The 23,446-nt window shown below is 39.4% G+C and overlaps 1 pseudogene; it reads left to right on the plus strand.

The window, feature by feature from the left end:
* The window catches only part of LOC121165003, a 107,761-nt pseudogene that overhangs the window by 79,147 nt on the left and 5,168 nt on the right, over positions 1 to 23,446 (plus strand).

The raw sequence follows: 23,446 nt of genomic DNA on the forward strand, positions 1-23,446 counted from the left end.
TCTTCCACTGTGACATTAAGTTTCTCTTCACAGTCACATGGATCATTAATAGATACTAGACTAGCAGATAATAGATGAAGAATCGGTTGATGCATTTTCTTCCAATTTCCTTGTTTAAGTCGAATTTATTAATAATAATTCACATAAATCTGAGACTCATTCTCCAATTTTTTTCTTAGATTTAAGTTTCCTTAGTTGCATACAATTTTTCTTTGATGACCTAGTACAGAGCCCTCTACCTTACTACAGATTTGACTAACCACAGATTTGTTTTATTTAAAATATGTTATTGAAATTCTGAAACCACCATGCAAGTATAGAAGCACGGCATGTATGAGTCAGTGGTGGAGGTAGAAGCCAAGCTTCTCATGGCTTAATTAAGAAATGAAAGTCAAAGAGAGATATTTACAGTAACACATCAGACTGGAGTAAAGTCGTAGACAATAGCATGAACTCATTTTTGGCCCAACATATGCAGAGAGAAGGAAAGAGAAGAAAATAGATATTTGTGGATATATGCATAAATAGCAGTTATGATTCACAGCATTTTTGTTTCCAGATTTAAGAACTAGAAGCAATGGTATCTTGATAACAATGGCAGCAATCCAGTGTTCATAACATACTTATTAATGCCACCATCCACAAAAGAAATCTGAATTTTTTGAATCTCAAATTGGCTTATTCACAACAGGGGTGATGTATACAAAACATGAGCCTGGATCATCTTGTAGTAAAAACAAATATAAACATTAATTAAATTTAAAAAAAATACAGTAATCAGAGGGGCACTGTTCCTGACTCTAGGAGCTCCTAATTTCCAAGCTGGAATAATTTACATAACAAAGTAAATAGATATTGGAAACTCCTCAAGAAACTTAAGGAAATCTGCACAAACATGAAGACAAAGAACAGTGTTTTGCAGAAGAAATCAAGAGGAAAATAAAACTGTGTGGAAATAAATAACAATGATAGCACAATATCAAAATTAACAGGCTATAGCAAAAAGAGTATCAAAGCGAAATTCAAAACAATTAGTGAGTATGCCAAGAAATCAGAAAGGCATCAATCATTTAATTGATGATCTACCACCTATTAATGCATCTCAAGGACCTAGAAAAATGACAACCAAACCCAAAGTTAGTAGGAAGAGAGAAAAATGTAAAAGTAGGCCAGAACTAAAATTTGAAACAAAAAAGGTACATAAAAGTAATAAATTTGATGACTGTTTTCTTGAAAAATATATACAAAATAGATAAATAATTGGACCCACCAAAAAAAAAAATGGCAGAAGACCTAAATCAGTTAAATCAGAAATGAAAAAGGAGACATAACAATGGACACTACAGACTCACAAAGAATAAACAACGACTACAACCATATACCAACAGATTGGAAAGTCGAAAGCAATGAATAGATTAGATATTTGATTACACACAATTGACCTAAATTGAGTCATTATAGCATGTTGATAACTGAAAGAGATAAAACATGGTTAAAGATGCTTGTAACAAAAAGCCCAGGATCAGATGGCTTCACTGTCAGATTTGACCAAACACTGCAAGAAGTAAATCCAACTTTTCTCAAACTAGCCGAGCAATGGAAATTCCTGTAACACCAACATCAACTTGGTCCACAAACCAAAAAAAGACCTAACAAGGAGAACTATAGATTAATATCCCTGCTGAACATATGTACATAAATCCCCAACAAAATACTTGCTGAACAAATTCCAAAACATATCATATATATCATTTACCTTGACCGAGTAGATATGCAGTTTGTATATGTGATAGATGACATTAACAAATGAAAAAAAATGTGGAAAAAAAATGTGGTTATCTCAAAATACACAGCAAAAGCATTTGTTAACACACAATGCACTTTAAGATAAAAGCCTTCAGCAAAGTGGGTATAGAACATTTCTCCACAAAATTCAAGGCAATATATAAAAAAATGCAAGGTGAGTATCTCATTGAATTTGGACAAATTAGAGGTATTTCTGTGAAGATCTGGAACCAGACAAGGATGCCCACTTTCACCCTTGCTTTTACATATATTTTTAAATTTTAAATTTTAAATATATTGGTTGAAGTTTTAGCCAGAGCCATTAGACTAGAAATACAAATCAAAAGCATGGAAACTGAAATGTGGAAAATGAAGTTATCCAAATTTGCAGATGACATGATTATCTAAATAAATGAACCAAAAAATTCCATCTAGAGACTATTGCAATTCATGAAAGGGTCTAGTAAAGTTGTTATTACGAATTGAAGCAAAATAAACATAAGTGTGCAAATACTATCTTGTATCCTGATTTCATTTCCTTAAGTTCCCAGAAGTGTGATTGCTAGGTCATATGGTGATGTACATTTAGATCTCAGGAATTTCCATGTTGTTTTCTATAATGTTGTACTAATTTACGTCTCCACCCACACTGCATTAAGGTACCTTTCCCTACATCCTTGTCAGTGTTTATGACTTGTTTTATTATCTGTGTGATAATCATTCTAATCATGGTGAGGTAAAGCCTCATTGTAATTTTTGTTTGAATTTCCCTATGGCTGGTGATTCTGAGCATTTTTATGATGCATCTGTGTTTGGTCTTTTGAAAATTGACTGTTCATGTCTTCACTTGATTCTTAACTGGACTGTTTAGTTGTTGAAGAGTTTCTTGAGATTTCTATAGATCTTGGATATTAATCTTCTATCTACTGAATACTTTGCAAATATTTTCTTTCTTTATGTTGGTTTCCTTTTAACTTTGTTCATGGTTTCCTTGACAATGCACCTCGATGGTGTCATGTCCAGCAGGCCCAGAGACATCCAAGGGTTGAACCAACGGTGTTACTCAGCCACAAACCACTGGAGACAAACTGGTGAGGGATATCCGTTTATTTGGAAGAAGTTATAAGCTTAATTAAAGTAGGAAAAGGGGCAAGCAGAAGGGCAGTTCTGACAGTCCTCTCACCCAACAGTGACATTTTGATGGCTGGGAGGCAGGTCTCTCTCTCTCTGGACCCTCCAATCAAGTCATAGGTCACACTTGCACACCCAGGCTGAAAGCTGTGCCTCAGGCCACCAGCAGATGGATGGAAGCTTACATGCAAATAGAAGCTAGCACCTGGGCTGGAAGCTACCCATCAGGACAAACTTGCAAATTCCTTACATGTGACTGAAAAACAGGATACATGCTGCATTTAACTTCCTGGAGTTATTTACCAGGCAAGTCCTGGCACAGCTCATTCAAGGACATAAAAGAGAGACTGGGGTGCAGCACAGTGCTCTTGCTACATGCCCAGTGAACAGGTCTTAGCTGGCCAACATCAATGTCAGGGGGTTGCCTGTGTGGGGGAGGACAGGTGTACTGTGTGTCCGATGCCTCCCGTATGGGCTAAGTAGGTAGATACGGGCACAATCTCCCACATCTCCCCACTCTACTCTTGAATAAAACTTTACCACTAAGACCTTTGCCAAAAAGGCAACCTTTTGGCCCAAGACCCTAAGAAGTTGGATCAGACATTGGAAGACAAAATTTAACACAAGAACACCACCTCAGAACAGGGATCGTCCCCCAAGGAAACTGCTGAACTTATCTGGACAATAAGAGGCTGGACTATGCAGGGTACATGCTCACAATGAAGGAATCATGCCTGGATACAAACTGTAATACTGCAACAATGTGGAGGAATCCAACATCGGGGGGAGGACTTGGGGAGGGGTTGGGGGAAGCCCAGAGCCTAGGAAACTCTGTCATAAAATGAAATAAAAAAAAAAAAAAAAAAAAAAAAACACCTACCACCACATCACACTGCAGACAGAAAGCCTATTACAGCAATGCTAATTGTCCTTGATGTAAGTCCAATTTCTGTTGAAGAATTAAGATGGCAGATCTGTAAGTGACTGGCCTAATCCCAAGGGCATAGCTGGCTAACATGGCTATGTTACTTATAGCTTTTTCTGTCCAGATGGTCCAAGTTAAGAACAGTGCAGACATCCAGCGGCAGCAAGCGTGGTCACGAGGGAGGCAGCAGTGGTGATGATGAGGCCAAGTGCACATTGGGTCTGATGTAGAATGCTAGAGATCTTGTCATGTGTTTGCTGTCAGGGTCCCTTCCACCCATCATCGCCTGGGCTGGAGTCCCTGGGGCTGGCACCATCCTTGTTACAAGATTTTGAAAGGCATAGTAAGCCACGTATAATTACATAACAGAAGTGGTGAGATGAAGAACAGAAAAATCCCCATCATTACTAAAGTCTGTAAGATTCCAAATCCATGTGTGGCCGCCACAAGCCACATATAGGACCAAGTAGATCACACACTGCGGAAAGGATAAAGCAACACTTCACAGTTTAGGGGTGGCGAAGGCACCTGGAAACAGGCAAGAAAGGCATTTACACTATACCTCATCTCTAGATTTATTAAGGCATATTATATCTATAGGAAAAAGCTAAATATCTGAGGCATTAAAATTTTCTGGTACTAACTATAAGGTGTATCAGTACCTACATGAAACAGCTAAAGAAAATTCTCTATAATTTTTAAGATAAATGGGGTCCTTGGATACTAACTTGGGGTTAACAAGACTATAGGGATCATAAATATTAGAATCATAATAAAAGGCATGACACGGTCCCCGAAGAGGAGGCCCTAGCCAAAATAGGGAGACCAAGAACGGTGGAATATGCCCCTGAGAATTTGCTGTTTGACTATTGGCTGTTAATGCTGCACACAGCAACACCACAAGATGGGACCCAATGAGATTTGGGATCTGGACAATCTGATACATCAATCACTTAAGATGCCCCCATGTCACCCAGTGTTAGGAGGGGTCTGGCCTCCTCCTCTTTCAGTGTCTCCCGCCAGAGGTGGGTCCTTCAGTACAACCTTCTGACGTTGTCTTGTTGGAGAACTTAACATTATGGGCAGGCACCCACACAGGCTGTGTGACCCAGTTTCTGGAAAAGCATCAGCAAATTCTCTTCACATAGTAAGCAAAGGGTCAGGGATGCTCTACTCCTGGGTGACTGGGTCCCTCCATCAAACTGCAGGCATTTGTGTTGCGTCATCAAGTAGCCTCCAGTGGCACACAGCTGGGTGCTCATCAGAGGACAAAATCTGAAGAAAATTGAGGGTGAACAAAACCAAGTTAATATGTTAATGGAGGAGGGGGGCGATTATTCCCATTTGTTCATCCTTGGGGATTATTCTTGCCATTGGGTCCTGAGGTCACGGAGGATGAGGCGACTGTTTCCACAGCCACAGAACAACTGCAGACAAATTGGTGAGGGTTGCCGTTCACTGGAGGAGCTTATAAGCTTAAGTAGTATTAGAAAAGGGGGATAGGGTGGTAGCAGGGCAGTCCCGATTGTATTCCCAGCAACAATGATATTATAAGTGGCTAGTAAGAATGCCTATCTCTCCAGACCCTCCAAGCAAGCCACAGGTCATTTTCTTCACAAGCAGCTGGAAGCTGAGCCTCAGGTCAGGGCAGGTAGAACTTGACTCAGTGAGTGCAAAAGTTAGCACCTAGGCTAAAAGCTGTGCTTGGGTCATATTCATCACATATGGCTGACAAGTTGGATATGGGTTGCATTTGATTTCTTAGAGTTTTTCTTCAGGGAAGTTGTATCACAGTTTGTCCAAGGACAGAGAAGAAAGAGTGGGGTGCAGCTCTCACTGCATATCCGGTGAACAGCCCACACTGAGGTCTCAGCCAAGACTACTGTCAGGGGGTTCCCCCAGGGGCATGGTGCGCTATGTACATTAGGCCTCCCACATGGACTAAACAGTGTTCCAGGGGCAAATCACCCACATTTAATAGTAGAAAACACCAGATCAATTACCCTGGGAAGCAGTCGGTTTAGTGGTTCAGGTATGGGTGAGAGAGTGGGGTACAACATCTTGGGGTACAAGCGGTTAGTCAAGTTGCTCCTATGATTCATCGAAAGGTTTTACAGACAGTCCTCATTGCAGTGATCACTTGAACCACAGTCGTTTAGGGGCCCAGGAAGGCATGTCCCCAACATCTTCCTTGAACTTAAATCTAATGGGAAAAGCATTAGAGTGGCAGGGACATTGGATTACCAAGGTGTCAGTCTAGTCTCCTGAGGTAAGATGGAGGGCTTGGAAGCTCAGTCAGCTGTCTCTTCAGGAAAACCCGGAACACCATACCACTCATTCTATGCCTCACTTTCCGGGAGAAGCCACTCCATGGCTCTTTCAGCACTGGATCCTTCGCAAGCAAAGAAAGAAAGAAAGGTGCCTCCTGGTTTTCCTTTATTGTGTGTGTGCACCATCCCCCAATTCAGATGACTTCAATTGTGAATCTCCTAGTTATCCATCCATTAGTTCACAAATGAGTATGTTTGCTAGCACCTTCTCAATGCAAGATGGGACTCATGAAGGTGCAGGGTTCACAGGTTTTGGGCTATCTTCTATTGCTTTCCCAGGCCATAAACAGAGAGCTCAGAAGGAAGTGGAGTAGCTGAGACGCAAACCAGCATTCGCATGGTACCCTGGTGCTGGCAAGGTGAGGATTTCATTTCTGAGCCATCACACTGGGGTCTCCATTGATCTTTATGTCTGGTTGTGTACAGGCAACAGGCAATTCTGATTATATAAACACCTTGTATTACAACTTGAAGTATGATACTCTTATATCTCCAGCTCCTTGTTGCTGTTGTGTAAGATTGCTTTTGCCATGTGATGGTGGGACAAAACACAGTGTGGGGTCCTCAGAGGTGAAGCCCAACCTGTCTAGTCCTGTCATGACCAGTGACACCTGCTTTATTTTAGTCTGGCTGCCAGAATCCAGAATGTCCCCTACCAATCCACTCTCCTCTCTATCCCCCTTCAAACTTTTCCATGACCAGGATCCTTGCCCAGGCCATTTGAGCACTCACTCTCTGAGGCCAGATGGAAGGGGGCCTATAACTAGCATGCAACATTATTTAGATCTCCACACTGTCGCTGGAGATTCACTGCACACTGAAAAAGGACTGTGCCTACAGACACAGCTTGACGGGCTACGTTTTCAGCATTTTTCTTACTCGTCGTTATGTGGTGGGGCATTCTCTTACAAAGATGACATCTGATCTGTAGCTAGCCTGTGATTGGCTGAAATTTTGCTGCTGTAATTGGCTGGGAATCAGCTATTTTCTGCAGAATCTGTTCAAATTACATGGCAATTCCTCATGTAGAAATTCAAATTATGGAGGGAAATTTAGATCAAAGTTAATTTAACAGAGAAAAGCCTGACAGATTCATCATTATGTTTCAACATCATACTAGAAGTTCTAGCTAATTTAATAAAACATAAAAAAGGAAATAAATGTGTGTGTATATATACATATATAATGAAATTGTTATTCCAGATGACAATCATAAGGGTAGGAACATGAAAGTGTCAACTAAACAATAACTAACAATAACTAAACAATAACTCATTACACTAATAAGCAAAGGTAGCAAAATTGCAGGAGCCAAGGTTAACATTGGAGTGGTCTTTGTGGTGAAGTGCTTAGGTGCTGCTTCAGCCACTCTGTATCCTTTATGGTGGTGGCCACGTTCAAGTCCTTGCTTTGGGTCTAGCTTAGCTTTCTGTCAATGGGCACTCATGTCAGCACACAGGAGACCGAGTTGGAGTTTGAAGTTCCTGGCTTGTTTCCACTTTGAAATTATTACTAGATTCTTTTAATTTTATTTAGATCACCATTGATAATGGTGCTATGACCACTGACAGCTATATTTAGCTTCCTTGGCCTATACAGAGGTGGGTGGTTGGATTCTATACTACTTTTTCTTCAGTTTTTAGTACCTGTCAAATTATTGTCAACAGTTTCTATCACTGTGTGTTTCTACCAGTAAGGCAGAGTGGGAGTGGATAAACAATTTGGGGACATTTGTTATGGCTTCTTTCTTTTCACTGTCATTGTAGTTAGTGCAATCTCAGTAAGGTTTTACATTTATTTCTCTAATGACTTATTACGAGCAGCTTCTTTTTTCATTTGCTTAGAACTCATTTTTAAATCCTTGGTGGAATACCTCTGCAGCTATTTAAGCATTTTAAAACATCTTTTATTGAAAATTTTAATGCAACAACTCTAGATTCATGGACTTACAATAAATAGAGATATTTATTTATTTATTTATTTATTTATAACATTTATTTATTTATTTATTTATTTATTTATTTATTTATTTTTAGTTAGTATCAGGATAATATTTTTAGGAAACTAAGCTAAAGCTCTGTAATATCACAGGCAGAATACTGACAGTGCTCCCTAAATCTTTTCCAAACTCCTCATCTTCATTTGTATTGATTTGTGCATCTTTTCGTGTGTGTGTGTGTGTGTGTGATGTTATCACACGTATTGAATCATGCATCAATCAGCATAATTAAAATGTGGGACAGTTCTTTCAAAGTAAGGAGCCTTTGCAAGGCCTTTTTACAATATTCACAACGTTAACCTCAATTTCCTGACATTGACATTTAAAATTGGGGGGAGGTCACTACAGTGGCATGGCATACTAAGCCTCTATCTACAGCACCAACGTCCTCCATGGACACTGATTTGAGTCCCTGCTACTCCATTTTTGATCCAGCTCCCTGCTTATGATCTTGAAAAGCAGGAGAGAACTTGAACTCGTGTGGGAGACCTAGAGGAATTTTCTGAATCCCGGCTCCAGGGTTCAGATTGGCCTATTTCTACAAGTCTGCCTTACCAATAAAAATAATAAATCTTTAAAAAAGAAATCCTAGCAAAGCTTCCAGCATTGGATTGTTCTGAGTCCTGGCAGCTACACTTCTCATCAAGCTCCTTGCTTATGGTAGGAAAGGCAGTAGAGGATGAGCCAAGTCCTTGGGATTCTGCACCCACAGGAAAGACCCAGAAGAGGCTCCTGGCTCCCAGCTTCAGATCAACTCAGTTTGGGTCATTGTGGAAGGCCTCCCTCAATGTCTTTCCTTCTCTGTAAAATTTGCCTTGCAAATAAAAATTAATGTATTTTTTTTTAAAAAAGAAAATTATTATAGAATTTGGATAGTACCATGTGTGAACTTAAATTGGCTTTTTCCCCATTCATGCATTTCCTGAAGGATTTATCCACATTATTAACCATTTGTCCCATTTGTATTGCCATGGGCACTCCCATAAAACTGATAAATCAGTTTGTTGATGTATTTGTTTTTTGAAGGAAGACTGGGCTATTTCCAGTTTTTAGTTCCTGTGAATAAAATCAATGTAGGGCCCGGCACGGTGGAGCAAGTGGTTAAAGGTCCTCGCCTTGCATGCCAGGGATACCATATGGGCGCCGGTTCTAATCCCGACAGCCCCACTTCCCTTCCAGCTCCCTGCCTGTGGCCTGGGAAGGCAGTCGAGGACAGCTCAAAGCTTTGGGACCCTGCACCCGCATGGGAGACCCGGAAGAGGCTCCTGGCTTCAGATCGGCATAGTATCGGCCCGTTGCGCTCACTTGGGGAGTGAATCATGGGACGGAAGATCTTCCTCTCTGTCTCTCCTCTCTGTATATTCGCCTTTCCAATAAAAAAAAATAATAAAAATAAATCTTTAAAAAAATCAATGTAAAATTATTATCTAGCTTTAAATGAAAAGTTTTTATTTCCCTGGGATAATTGACCAAAGATGAAAGTGTTGGGGCATGTGGTAATTCCATGTCCATTTATAAGTAATGCTCAAACATTTTCCATCGTTGCTCTAACCTGTTACAAATGATGCAGAAATTATACATTTCACTGTAATGTGTGATGAGTCAGGGCCTCAACAGCTTTGCAGCTTTTGGTATTGTAAAACTTGTGTGCATTCCATCATACTTGCAATAATAGTTCTTGTAATTTCAGTTTATATTTCACTCACAGTAAGAGATCTGGAGCACGTTTTCATGAGCTTATTTGTCCTATACGTGTTATTTTTAGTGAAATTTTTCTGCACAATGTTTTCTCATTTTTAAGACTTTTTTTCAGTTTTACCATTGCGTTTTGAATTATCAATGTATTCTGGATAAAGTCAATTGAAGGATTTATAGTTTGCAAATATTGCTGTTTCATTTTTGAATGAGATTTTAAAAATTTTACTTCTTTTTATTATTATGATTTTATGATATAGTTCCTTATAGACCTGGGATTTCCCATATCCCCTCACCAATTCCCTTCCCCCTCACTGAGTTTCCCTGTTATCATTATTTTAGTATAGTCCATCTTTGTCTGGAAGTAGAGATGCATACTGCATTGTATCCTCACATCTGGATATGATAGTCTCCATTACACAGTTGCTATATATACATTCCCTTAAATGAAAAGCCAACATACAAAATCAACAACATGAAGAAAAATAGAAATTTACAACATCATGAAGTTAAATAACATGCTACTAAATATGATAGTCTCCATAACATAGCTACTATACATCCCCTTAAATGAAAAACCACAAAACAAAATCAGCAACAAGAAGAAAAAAAAGAAATTAACAAGTCCATGGAATTAAATAACATGCTACTGATTGACTAATGTGTCGCTGAAAACATTAAAAAAGAAAATCAGGAACCTTCTTGAAGAACATGATGCTATTGTATGATCTATGAGGCATTGAAGAATTTATTCAGAACATGTTTTGAAGAGGTGAAACTCAGAAAAAAAAATCAAAATCCATGAGATACACTTTCCCTGATCTTTGCTAGTGAAATGTATCTCCTGTAGACAACAAGAAGATGGGCTTTGATTTTAACCCAGTCTACTAATCTATGACGTTTGATTGATAAATTTAAGCCCTTTACGTTCAGGATTAATACAAATAGCTGGTAATGTGTTTGTCATTTTAGCAATGGGTTGTTCATCAATTTAGTCTTGTGTTGTTATTTTACTGGGATGTTCTTCTCATTTGCTTTTGGTTTTGGTGGGCGCTATTCCTTTTCTCTGTCAAAAGAACATCTTTAAGTGCCATTTGGAGGGCAGGCCGGAAGATATATATTCTTTTAACTTATTTTTTTTTTCTTACTATGGAGGAATTATTTCATTTTTAAAGACAAAGGAAAGTTTTGCTGGGTACGTTATCCTGGGCTGACAATTTTTTGCCTTTAGAATCTGGAATATGTTGCTGCATTCTCTTGTTGACTGTAGAGTTTCCTGTGAGAGATCTCCTGTGAGTTTAATTGGCAGTCCTTTATATGTCAATTGATTTTTTTCATGTGCACATTTAAGGATCTTTTCTTCATGTTCGATTGAAGAAGGCTTGATAATCATGTGTGGTGGTGAAGATCACTTTTTTCAATCCTGTTGGGAGTTCTGTGCCTCTCCTGGATGTTGCTTCCCAATTCTTCTCTAGATTAGGGAAATTTTCCCTTGTTATTTCTTTAAATGCATTTTTAAGCACAGCTTCTTTTTCTGCACCTTCTAGGACTCCCATAAATCGTATATTTGGCATTTTAATAGTCTCTTTCAACTCTTGAATACTTTTTTTGGCCTGATCCAGCTCTGCTTTAAGCTTTTTGTTTGTTTCCCCTGGTGACAGGAAATATCTTCTAATTTTGAGATTCTTTCTTCTGCCTCTTTCATTCTATTTTGGAGACTCTCCACTGTATTTTTGTTAACATTTTTTTTTTATTGGAAAGTCAGATGTATAAGAGAAGGAGAGATAGAGAGAAAGATTATCCATCTGATATAAGCAGTCGCAATGGCCGGAGCTGAGCCAATCTGAAGCTAGGAGCCAGGAGCTTCCTCCGGGTCTCCGACATGGGTGCAGGGTGTCAAGGTTTTGGGCCGTCCTTGACTGCTTTCCCAGGCCACAAGCAGAGAGTTGGATGGGAAGTGAGGCTGCCAGGATTAGAAGAGGCATCTATATGGGATCCCAGTGCGTGCAAAGCGAGGACTTTAACCGCTACGCTAATGTGCCGGCCCACTGTACTTTTAATTTGCTCCATTGTATTATTGATTTCTGATATATCAGCTTTCATTTGATTCATTTCCAATGTGACATATTCCTTGAATTCCTTTAATGCCTTCTTTGTGTGCTTCTCATTGCTGATAAGAAGTTCTATAAAAAGTGTTTTGAATTCTGTATCCCCCATTGTCTCGATGTCTTCCTCAGTGAACTCTGAGCTTGGCAAAGGGTTTTGCTCCTTTGCAGGGAACTCTTCAGTAATACTCATTGTGCCTCTGTGTCTTTTTTTGCTCTTGGTCATTGTACTTCAGGTTAGCAGATTCTTCTCTTTGGGCAGGTTTCTAAGCTATGTCACAGTTCAAATTTACTTATTGCAGTTCGTACATGGATCTTTGTTTACAGTCACTTGTGCCACTCATTCCAGTTAATTCCAGGTCTGAGCTCTTATGTTAGACCTCCACCATGGTTTCCATAGCCCCAGAGACTGGTTCACCACTCTCCACCTTTTGTGATATTCTGCTGAGGCTGACCCATTGTCTGTACAACCTTTCTCCCACTTCTGGTTGAAGTAGGTCCCAGGGTTAGGGAGAAACCAGCTGTCCTATATAGCTAGATTGTTGGTAGTGCTGATCTTGCTGTAACCTGTTTGCCATTAGTTTTGACAGCCACACAGACCTGTATTGACCAGTGCAATACCATAGTCAGAATTTTCTTGCGGGACCAGTGCAATCCACTGAGCTACTCAGTAAGTTCTCGCCAAGCTCAGGGCATGTGCAGCTCACTGTTGTCCATGTAGTCTTAAATTCTTGGCCACACTGTAAGAAATGGCACCTGATGTGTCACTATTAGATTCTGGATCTGCTCGCTGTCAGGTTTGTGGGTTACCTGGACTTGTCTTGGGTGGAACCTGTAGAACGCCACCTTGTTGCAGTTCACTGAGTCAGAAATGAGTTCACTCCCAGCTCAGCATATGCTCAGCCCTTTCCCTTGTCTTCGCCTCCTTAAGCAAATGGCACCTAATTCTGCTCCAGGAGGCAGGCGGGATTGTAAAATCCACCCTGTTCTTGCACTGCCCATCTGTGATCAGCTGCTCTCTCTGCTCCTGGTCAAATCAAATGGGCCAGCAGGATAAGCAGTTCTTTGTCTGGGTTCACCTTTGAATTTCCTGGGTAACATCCCTTCCCACCTTGTTGTTGGTGGAGTTCTGACTGCTGGTGGAGTTCAGACAACTCTTTACTGAATGCCGCTGGGGTATCTGTCACTGCAGCACCACACCATTATTTTTGCTGCTTGCCTATATCTGTCAGTCTCCAGGTGCCCCTCTGCTGTTGTTCTGTCCTCTCCTGTTTCCTGGAATGTGCCCTCTCTGATTCACACTGATTAATATTTTTCCATCTGCTTAAATGTGCCCTTACCCTATTCTGTCATCTTGATTCGCCTTTGAATGAAATTTTTTTTTTCTACAGATTTTCGCCATTCATTCTTTTTGTTAAAAAAAAAAAACATTTTGAGTTTTGAATTTTATGATACCAACTATTCTTGGTTTCAATTCTGGAACTCTTGGTTGTTTCCCATATTTTGAAAGTTTCTTCCTACATGATTTCCAAAGACTTAGTAGATTTTACAGACATATTAGCTCTCTAATATGAATAAAATAAAAGAATGGAGCAGATAAAATGAGTTAATAGCTCTCAATACTTAACACTTCCAGACCATTTCAGAACAAGAAGTTTTGTCGGAAAACAAAAATCAGAATTCCAGAAATCCACATCTACACTGTCTCTAAAACCTCCTAATTTCAACAATGGAATATACTAAAATTTTTGATACTCATGAAACCAGAACCTACACTTCAAAATTCCTGCACTGGAAAAGTCTAACTTTACACTGTAAGGAATAAACAGGAAAGAAGGCTTGCCAAGCTTAAATATAGCAGAGGGAAATAAACAAAAATTATCATGGATATATTTAAGACAGAATTTGGGCAGCAAGAGAAAAGAAAATAAAATTAAAAGATCAGTTCTTTTAAAGTACCATAAAGTTAGTGTGACTTCAAGAAAAAGTAGGATGTGATTATTAAAACCAGAAATGAAAGTGGATAGTTCATTACTGTTTATTCAGAAATAAAATATACTATTATACTATGTATCAGATGAATAGCCAAAATTAAAAGAACACATTTTTACAAATATACAGGCTACAAAATCATGAAGAAGCAAAAAGCAAGATAGACATATAACAAGTGAGCACATTAATCACCAATCCAAACACATCCTGAAAATTCTAAGGTCACAGGGCTTCACTGATGAATTCTATCAAAATCTTAAGGAAATCAAGCCTTCCAGGAGTCTTCCTGGTATTTAAAGAAAGGAGTTATGTCCTTACTCACTCTATGAAGCTAGCATTTTCTTGATAATTAACCCAGGAAATGATATTTGCAAAAAAAAAAAAAACCTGTATGCTCCAACCAGCAGAACCAGTAGCATGGACAGAGAGAGGGTCTGGGGATGAAGCACTCACAGGAGGCCAGTGATGGTAGAAGTCTCTCTTTATTGCTAAGTCACCTCTTCTTATATACTCTCCTCCCCATCCCATTTTAGCCAGGAAATTGGATACAGATGAGTCCAATTAGTCTAGGTGTTTAAAGCCACAAGCCCAGTTTCTGTTCCTGCTCTGCCTAATGAGCACCAATCAACTTGTTAGCCCACAACAGGTCCCCCTTTTTTGTTTTAAAGCAGAGTTGAATATGCCTGTCTTAGGTTGTGGACTCTCAGGTTATCAATCTTTCCTATCATCAGAATTGCCATAGCATGAAGGAGCCCTGTAGGTTGGTCAGTGACTGGCCCATCTTGCCCGTCACTGGCTGCCATTCAACGCATTGCCTGCTGCAGCTGCATAAACCATACTTGGGGAGGCTGGTAACCTTTTTCCATGGCTAGGACTATCTTTAGCTCGGTAGCAATGAGCAGACAGCAGTTTCTGGGCTTGGTAAACATTTTTCACTCACACAGGTGTTACAAACAGACACATGATGGGGAACAAGAGGCTTTGACCATATCCCACAGCATCTGCTGCCCCTCTGTCAACAAATCAACCTGCTGTTACAATGTAAGCATGCCCACCCACACGTGATCATCAATTGAATTCTGTTGTTCCATAACTCAGGCAGTCTGTTCCACAAGCTTGTTCACAATCTCAGCGGTAGCTGTAGGGTGTCCTAGGGTCACTGCTGCTGTGGCAGTGGCTGCTGACACCATAGCAATGCTGGCTGTGATGGTCAATGTTATGTCAAAGTCTCTTTTGCACCTTATCAGGCCAACAGAGGCCTCTCCGTTAGCTGCAACAGGCACAGGCAAGATTCCAGGCAGCCATATGACAACAGCAGTATCACCATTGCCACTCCAACACACTGTTAGGGTGCAATTGAACTCTGTGTAATTCACTTCAGAGGCATTTTTTTGTATGCAAGAGAGAAAAACGGGGGGATAACACTGGCAGACACTGGTTTAAAATTTAGGTAGCTAGGATTCACCCATGTGAGCGAGTCCTCAAATTCAGAGGAGTGATTAAACTAATAATTTCCATAGGAATAATTGCCTCACTTAATAAGGGAAGGGGGGCATGCCAGTGCATGCCAAGTCCCCACAAAGCTGCCACATAGAAAAGGCAGGAAATATGGGAACCTTGTTGCATATAAGAAGACAAAAAGGGGGTGCTTAACAAAGGCCCAATATACTTGCTTGTCCCATCAATCTTCCAACTCAAATGCCATCATTATGGCCAGTACCTGAGCTTTCACAAGACTCAGCAGCAGGAGCTTGCTGGACAATCTTCTCAGGAATCCATCGTGGGCAATTTTTGTTTTCTGGAAAAAAACACAAACCGGTCCTTGTCCCCATATGAGGACAGGATCTGGGTCTAGCCACTGACTAGTCAAGGAATCCTTCTACATCACGTACCCCTTCTGCTTCCTAGATGGAGGCCAATGATGATCTGCTGCTGACTGTCCTTCAGCATCCAATGTTAGAAAATTTAAGATAAATAATGCAAGGTTCAAATGATTTTGAGGAGTGTTATACTCCCCCTTTTTTTGTTTTAATAAGGCAATCCTTAATAGTACAGTTGACATGTTCCATAATACCTTGCCCTTGAGGACTATAAGGAGTGCGTATAATTAGTGGCATATGGTGGGAGACAGCAAAACCACAAAACTTGCTGCTGATATAGCAGGGGCCTTTATCAGTTTTAATAACTTTGCGAGTTCCCAAGATGGAAAAACATGTATTTCAAAGGGCCAGAGTGTGCCTGACTTGTTTCCCTGAGGAGTAGCTAGAATAAATCCAGAGCAAGTATTGGCAGTGACATGCACATACTTTCATGTTTCAAACTCTAGGATGTGTGTCACGTCCATTTACCTGGCATAATTGGGTAACAGTCCTCGGGGATTCACGCCATAATGGGAAACAGGCAAAAACTGAGGGCACACTGAGCATTTCTTCACGATGGTTCTGGATTGTTCCTTGGTCAGACTAAAGTGCAAATGAAGGGTATTGGAATTTAAGTGAAACCTAGCATATGCCTTTTGCACCTCCTCAATGGTCAAGGCCACCAATTTGGTGGCAGTATCTGCAGCCGCATTTCCCGATGTCATGGGCCCAGGCAAACCTGTATGGTGAACATGAGTCACAAACAATTTATCTCTGTGGCCCAAATACAGGCTTGAATTTTTGCAAATAGAGATGCTGCTGCAGAGTGGGAAGAAATTTGTTCTGCAGTCTCCAGTACGGGAAGGGAATGGGCAACATACCACTATCAGTATATAAAGTAAAGGGCTGTGTGGAAAATATTTGAAAGGCTGCAAGAACCACCACCAATTCCAAAACCTATGGGGGAGACAAAGGATGTGGGGATGGTGTTAACCTGGCCATCTATTACAAAAGCTGCCTGACCATTAAATGACCCATCAGTGAAAACAGTTAATGTTTCTGGCAATGGTTGAAGAGAGGTTACAAGTGGAAAAACAACAGGGTGCAAAATAAAAAGCTGTACAATGGGGTCCTTGGGATAGTGGTTGTCAAATTAATATTTAAAGTGCTCAAAAGTATTGCACAGGTCTCTTCCATGTTTTGTAATCACAAAAGCTGCTTCCGAGCATACAGAATGATAATGGTATCTGGGACCTTCCCAAAATGTCTTAGGCTGCTTTTAATGGTTTTCTGTACCAACTCTGCTATGGCCAAATAGTAAGGCACAACTGTCTTAGTGGATTTGTTAAAAATGTTCCCATAATATAGGCCCCTGCTGATAAAATACCCCCACAGGCATATAGGAGGATGCTACAACAATAAATAAAAGCAGGGCACTGTAATCAATCCTGGTTAAATGGGCTTGTTCAATGGCCATCTCAACCTTGTGTAGGGCCTGACATCCCTCCACAGTCCCCTTGGGGACGCTGGAGAGGAGTTGCCTTTTAAGATATCAAACAAAGGTTTCAAATCTGCATTAGTAAGTTTCCAACTGGGTCTCATCCAATCAATGTCCCTCAACAATTTTTGAAAAGCATTAAGAATTTGCAACTTTTCTGTGGCTATGGACATTTTTGGGGGTTTAATATAATTCTGAGAAAGTTGAAACCCCATATAATTAAACAGAGAAAAAAGTTGTGTTTTGTCTGAAGCTATAGCGAATCTTGCCTCAACTGAAGGCAGAGACGCTGAAGTTGCTCCTGTAAATCTTTCACAGCTGCACCCAGATTTAGTGGTGCCAACAGCACAGGTGGCATAGAGGGTTCCATGCCTGGCCAAAAGAGATTTTTGCTCGGCACAGGCTCTATGGGTGGAGGATCCTTAGCAAACTCACTTCCATCCTCTTCCTCTTCCTCCTCCTCAGGAATCTTCTTCGTGCTCTTGGGTTCCTTCTTCTTTTTTGGGTTCCCTCTGTCTTCTTATTCTGGTTTGTGACCCCTTCTTTTGGATAATTTTTCAAGGAAGGGTTGCACCACTGCATGATGGGATGATAAAGCTTTTTTTTTTTTTTTTTTTTAACCAAGGGCCAGAGAAAAGAGGTGACTACAAGGAGGGCAAACCATGGTAATATTTCACAGATAGTTTCAGCAAACTTCTGTACAGTCTTATGCTTAGTGTTCTTGCCTTGTAACTGGATCAGATTTCTGATTGCCTTAATCACCTGAACTTTAGCAAGTTCTTACCCCATGATAATTTTTTTACTTATGCCCATGCAATATATTTAACTCTAAGCTTGCCTCCACAGTTCCGGGGTCCCTTAGATTGTCCTTCATGCCCCAGGATGGGGAGAAGGTCTGGGGATGAAATCATTAATGTCCCTTTAGAGTTCCAAGGGTCCCTCAGATTATCCCTCATGCTCCAGGACAGGGAGAGGGTCTGGGGATGAAATCACTTATGCCCCTGCAAAATGTTTAATTCTAAACTTACCTTCCTAGGTCCAGGGGTCCCTCAAATTGTCCCTCATGCCTTGCCCCACGATAGGTGCCGTTTGTTCCGACCAGCTGAGCCAGTAACATGGACACGGAGAGGGTCTGGGGATGAAGCACCGGTGGGAGACCAGTGCTGATAGAAGTCTCTGTGAAGTCTCTCTTTATTGCTCCCTCACCTTTCCTTGTAAACTCTTCCCATCCACTCCCAGCCCATCCCAGTCCTATTTAGCCAGGAAATTTGATACAGATGAGTCCAATTAGCATAGGTGTTTTTAGCCACAAGCCCATTTCCTGTTCCTGCCCAGCTTAACTAGCACTAATTAATTCCTTAGCCCACAACACCTGCAGGCTAGATCAATTGTAAATACTGATACAAGAATTCTTTATCAATCACTGGAGAATTAATTACATCAGAATATGAAAAGAATCATACACCATTAGAAGTATTTATTGCTAGCATGTGAAGATGGTTCAAACTCAAGATAGGAGCTAATTAGCATTCCAGTTCAAGCAAAGTAAGCATTTGACTGGAGGGTGCTATTGGCATCCTGTTTGAGCACTGGTTGAGTTCATTTTTCCTTTTTCCATCCAGCTCACAGATGACATTCCTGGGAAAGGAAACAAATGTGGTCCCCCCCTCTCTCTCTTTCTCTCTTCTTCTCTGTAACTCTGTATTTCAAATTTTCAAATTACCTAACAAACCTTTTTATTTTTATAAAGCCAAAATTTTACACATTCTATGATAAAAATACTCAAAAAACTAAGAATTCAAAGAATTAGCAATAAAATTATAAATATATATCTATATTTCTCATGATCAGAATCAAGACACACATGTTCTTCCCGTTGCTATTCAATATCTCAAGTATTGAAACTTTTCTGCCAGAACAAGAAGGCAAGAAAAATAATAGAAAGTAATCCAAAAAGAATATAAGTAAAATTATCCCATTTTCAGATGGAGTGATGCTAAATGTAAAAAATCCCAAAGAATATTACACACATATGCACTTAGCATACTTAACAAATCTGCAAAGTGGTTAAACACAAGACCAATACAAAAATCAGCTCTGTGCCCATATTTCGTTAATAAACAACATGAAAAGAAAGTATGCATAACAGTTATAAAAATGAGATACCTAGAGGCAGATTTAACCCACAAATCAAAATATTTGTATATGGAAAACTACAACACATTGCTGAAATGAATTAAACAAAGCCAAAATCAATGGGAAATCATCTCATTTCAGATTGAAAGACATTGTATTACTAATGTCAATATGACCCAAAGACATTTACAAATTCAATGTAATTCTTGCCAAAGATCCATTTTTCAAAGTTTTGTTCTTATTTCAGGGAAATCAATGCTGGTTTTCACCTTCTATAAAATTTAACAGCCTGAAATATTCAAAACAAGCCGGAAAAAGGACAAAGTTAGAGAAGTGATACTTCTCAGTTTAAAAACTCATTACAAAGCCGTATTTGTCTGAACCCTGTAGCTCTGACATAAGAAGATAGGCCATATATTTTTCATATATACATATACATGTATGTGTGCAACAGAATTGGAAAAACCTGGGACTGCAGAAATAAGCTCAAATATCTATAGTCAACAGATTTTCAAAGGGTTGATGCCAATGGGTAAAGAATAATCTATTTAGTAAATGGTTCAGGGCCAACTTGAAAAAACACCTGTAAAAAACCCAAAAATGAATCCCAACTCCCACCATTTGTAAATTCATTCCAAAGCAACAGAAATTATCAATGCTTTACAAAGCATGTTACTTTTCATGGTGATTTTGAATTTTGCAACAAATTCTTAAATACATATCAAAGGATGAAGAAACAAGCAAAAATATAAAAAATTTTGTTTTCATCAAAATGTCATATCTCTGTAATCAAAGAACTTTATTAAAAAATAAAATAACAATGTGAGAAATTATTTGCAAGTTGGATGTGTTCCTGATTCTATTGCTAAGCATATAGTTTTAAAAAGGCACAAGGTGAGAAGCACACAACCAAAAAATTGACTAGAGATTTGTAAAGATTTCCAAAGGAGATATTTAGATGGCCAACAAGTCCATGAGCACATATTTAAGATCATTTGTCTCTAGCAAAATGCAAATAAAAACTACGGTGAGGTGCCACTTTACATTCTCATTTAATGAATAGCAGGTAGGAGTTTGACGCATTGATTACGATGCTGGCTAGCTTGCCTGCATCCCTATGCGAGTACCTGAGTTTGAATCTGTTCCTCCACCAATTCCAGTTTCTTATTAATGTGAGACCAGAGAGGCAGCAGATGATGGTTCAAGTTTCTGGATCCCTAGCACCCAGGCATGAGGCCTAGACTCCTTTCTCTCTTCTGACTCTATTCTAGCCCAGGACAGACTGCTGTGGGCATCTGGGGAGTGAACTAGCAGATGAGAAGCCTCTCTTTCAAGTAAATAAAAATACTTCTCTTTAAATAAATAAAAGTGTTGGTAAAATGTGGAGAAAATGTATCTTCGTTCTTCTGGTATGAATGTAAAATGGTGGCTCCTCATAAGATATAAATGACATAGCTGTATAACTCCATATATTGTATATACACCAACAATTGAAAATAATGACTAATACACATTTATACATGCGTGTTTAAAGCAGCAGTATTCATAACATCCAAGAAATGAAAAGAATTCAAATGTCCATCAACAGATAAATCAATGAACACATCGTAATTTATACACACAACAAGTATGGTTCAGAAGTAAAAATGAAATGCAATGTTGAGATACAGTGTTAATGAACCTCCAAAGCCTTGTGCTGTGTGAAACAAGTCAGATGCAGAAGTTCACCTTTTGAATGATTTTGGTTCCATTTATATGAAACATTCAAAAAAGCCAAAGTTATAGAGACAGAACACAGAGAGGTAGCTACCAGGTGCTAAGAATGAGGGCGTGGGTACATGGTATGAGTGGATAAAAGCTTCCTTGTGGAACGTTTCGGAAGTAAACTCGAGTGTGGTCATATAACATTTAAAATGCTTTAAATGCTTTAAATGCTCAATTTTTATTACATGAGCTTTTACAAATTGATTCCAGGCAGAGAAACAAATCCAGCCTTTGGGTGTAAAAAGAGACGGTAAATAAGGCCAAATCACTTTATATACATAATATATACTAGGATACAATCTATTATTAACATCATCCAGTTTACAAGCCAAATTATTCAACATGTGAAGCAATATAAAATATGACAATTTTGCAATAAAAAAAAAAGATGTTAGGGAACAAACCTAAGGTGACATAAAGGAAGCCATAGGTATCAAGAGATATTAAAATATTAGCTGTTGTTGATTACATAAGTAACATGCATCATAATGAATGAAGTAACAGGGAGTTCAGCAATCATAGCAATTAGAACCAGAGGAAACAGAAGTTCCAGGATCAGAAAATACAAATTGTAGATTTGTAGAACACTGGATGAAGTAAAAGGAGAATGGAGGTAACAGGAAAAAAGTCAGTGGATTTAAAGATATGTTAATAAAAAGTACTGGATCAGAAAATAAGCATAAATGAATACTGAAAAAGATAATTCATTAGTCTGTGAGACAAATCCACTGAATTCCTACACATAGAGGCACAGAAAAGGAGGAGAGGGAGACCGAGCAGAGAAGAAAAATACCTTTCAGAAATTAAAATTGGGCCCAGCGCAATGGCACAGTAGGGTTAAGGTCCTCACCTTGCACACCCGAGATTCCATATGGCTGCCGGTTCTAATCCTGGCGTCCCCGCTTCCCATCCAGCTCCCTGCCTGTGGTCCGGGAAAGCAGTCGAGGATGGCCCAAAGCTTTGGGACTCTGCACCCGCATGGGAGACCCGGAAGAGGCTCCTGGCTTCAGATGGGCATAGCATCAGCCGTTGCGGCTCACTTGGGGAGTGAATCACTGGACGGAAGATCTTTCTCTCTATCTGTCCTCCTCTCTGTATATCTGACTTTCCAATAAAAATAAAATAAGTCTTTAAAAAAAAAAAAGTAAAATGTAGGGCTGGGCATTTGACATTGGTTGAGACACCCTTGGGGTGCCCTGATCCAGTATGAGAGTCCTTAGGTTCAAGTCTGGCTCCATTCCGCATTCCAGCTTCCAGCTAATGGGAATCCTTGGAAGAAGTGATGTTTGGCCAAGTAGGACTGCAATTCCCAAGTCTGGATTGAAGCGCTTGCTGCTGGCTCAGCCCTGACTCGCCTGGACTAGCCTGGCTGCTGCCTGGCTTCAGCCTCTGCTAGCCTGGTTATCCCAGCTGCTACACGCATTCCCAGGGGACTCATTTGGGAGGGCTCTCTCTCTCTCAAATAAATTTTTATAACTTAAATTTTAATGCAAACAACATAGCAAATAAATTTAAAATTTACAAACGGTGGTATATTATTTCCTCATACTCTACACAGAAGTAAGGGGATAACAGTATGAAATATTAAGGATAAAAATTGTAACCCTTTAAAAAGGAAACAGTATAAACTATTTTTTTTCTCAATTGGAAGTTCTTAGAAATGGCACTGAAACTAAAGAAAATAATTACATCAGACTTGATCAAAACTGAAAATGGCTAATCTTCATTAAGAAGATGGAAAGGTAAGAAAGTCTGGTTAAGACTAGCAGCCAAGATATGTAAAGAATCTCTACAACCCAGCAACAAAAACACAGGCAAGTAAAAAAAAAAATGCCCAACATTATTCTCATCAATAAAAACACAATTTAAATCCATCATGATATATTTTTACATCAAGCAGCAGGATGGCAAAATTTAAAGAAAAAAAATTATTTTTAAACCAAATTTTAAGCATCAAATGCTGGTAAAATATGGGAAAACAAACACATACATCTACTAAAATATTTGTCCTTGAAGCTGCGCAACTATCAGTGAGAAATGATACATTTCATCAGACTATTCATTAAAGATAATTATTCAATAGGAGACGTTGATAAAAAGTAACATATTACCAACCCACTCAAAAACAGAGAAATATCAAAAATATCCTGCTAAGTGTAAATATGTGATATCTGATTTTATTTATAGGTAAAATTAATCTTCAGTTGAAAAAAATCAGAACCAGATC

This window comes from Ochotona curzoniae, unplaced genomic scaffold (assembly GCF_017591425.1).
Source record: "Ochotona curzoniae isolate NIBS_2020 unplaced genomic scaffold, NIBS_Ocur_1.0 contig_883, whole genome shotgun sequence".
Lineage (NCBI taxonomy): Eukaryota > Metazoa > Chordata > Mammalia > Lagomorpha > Ochotonidae > Ochotona > Ochotona curzoniae.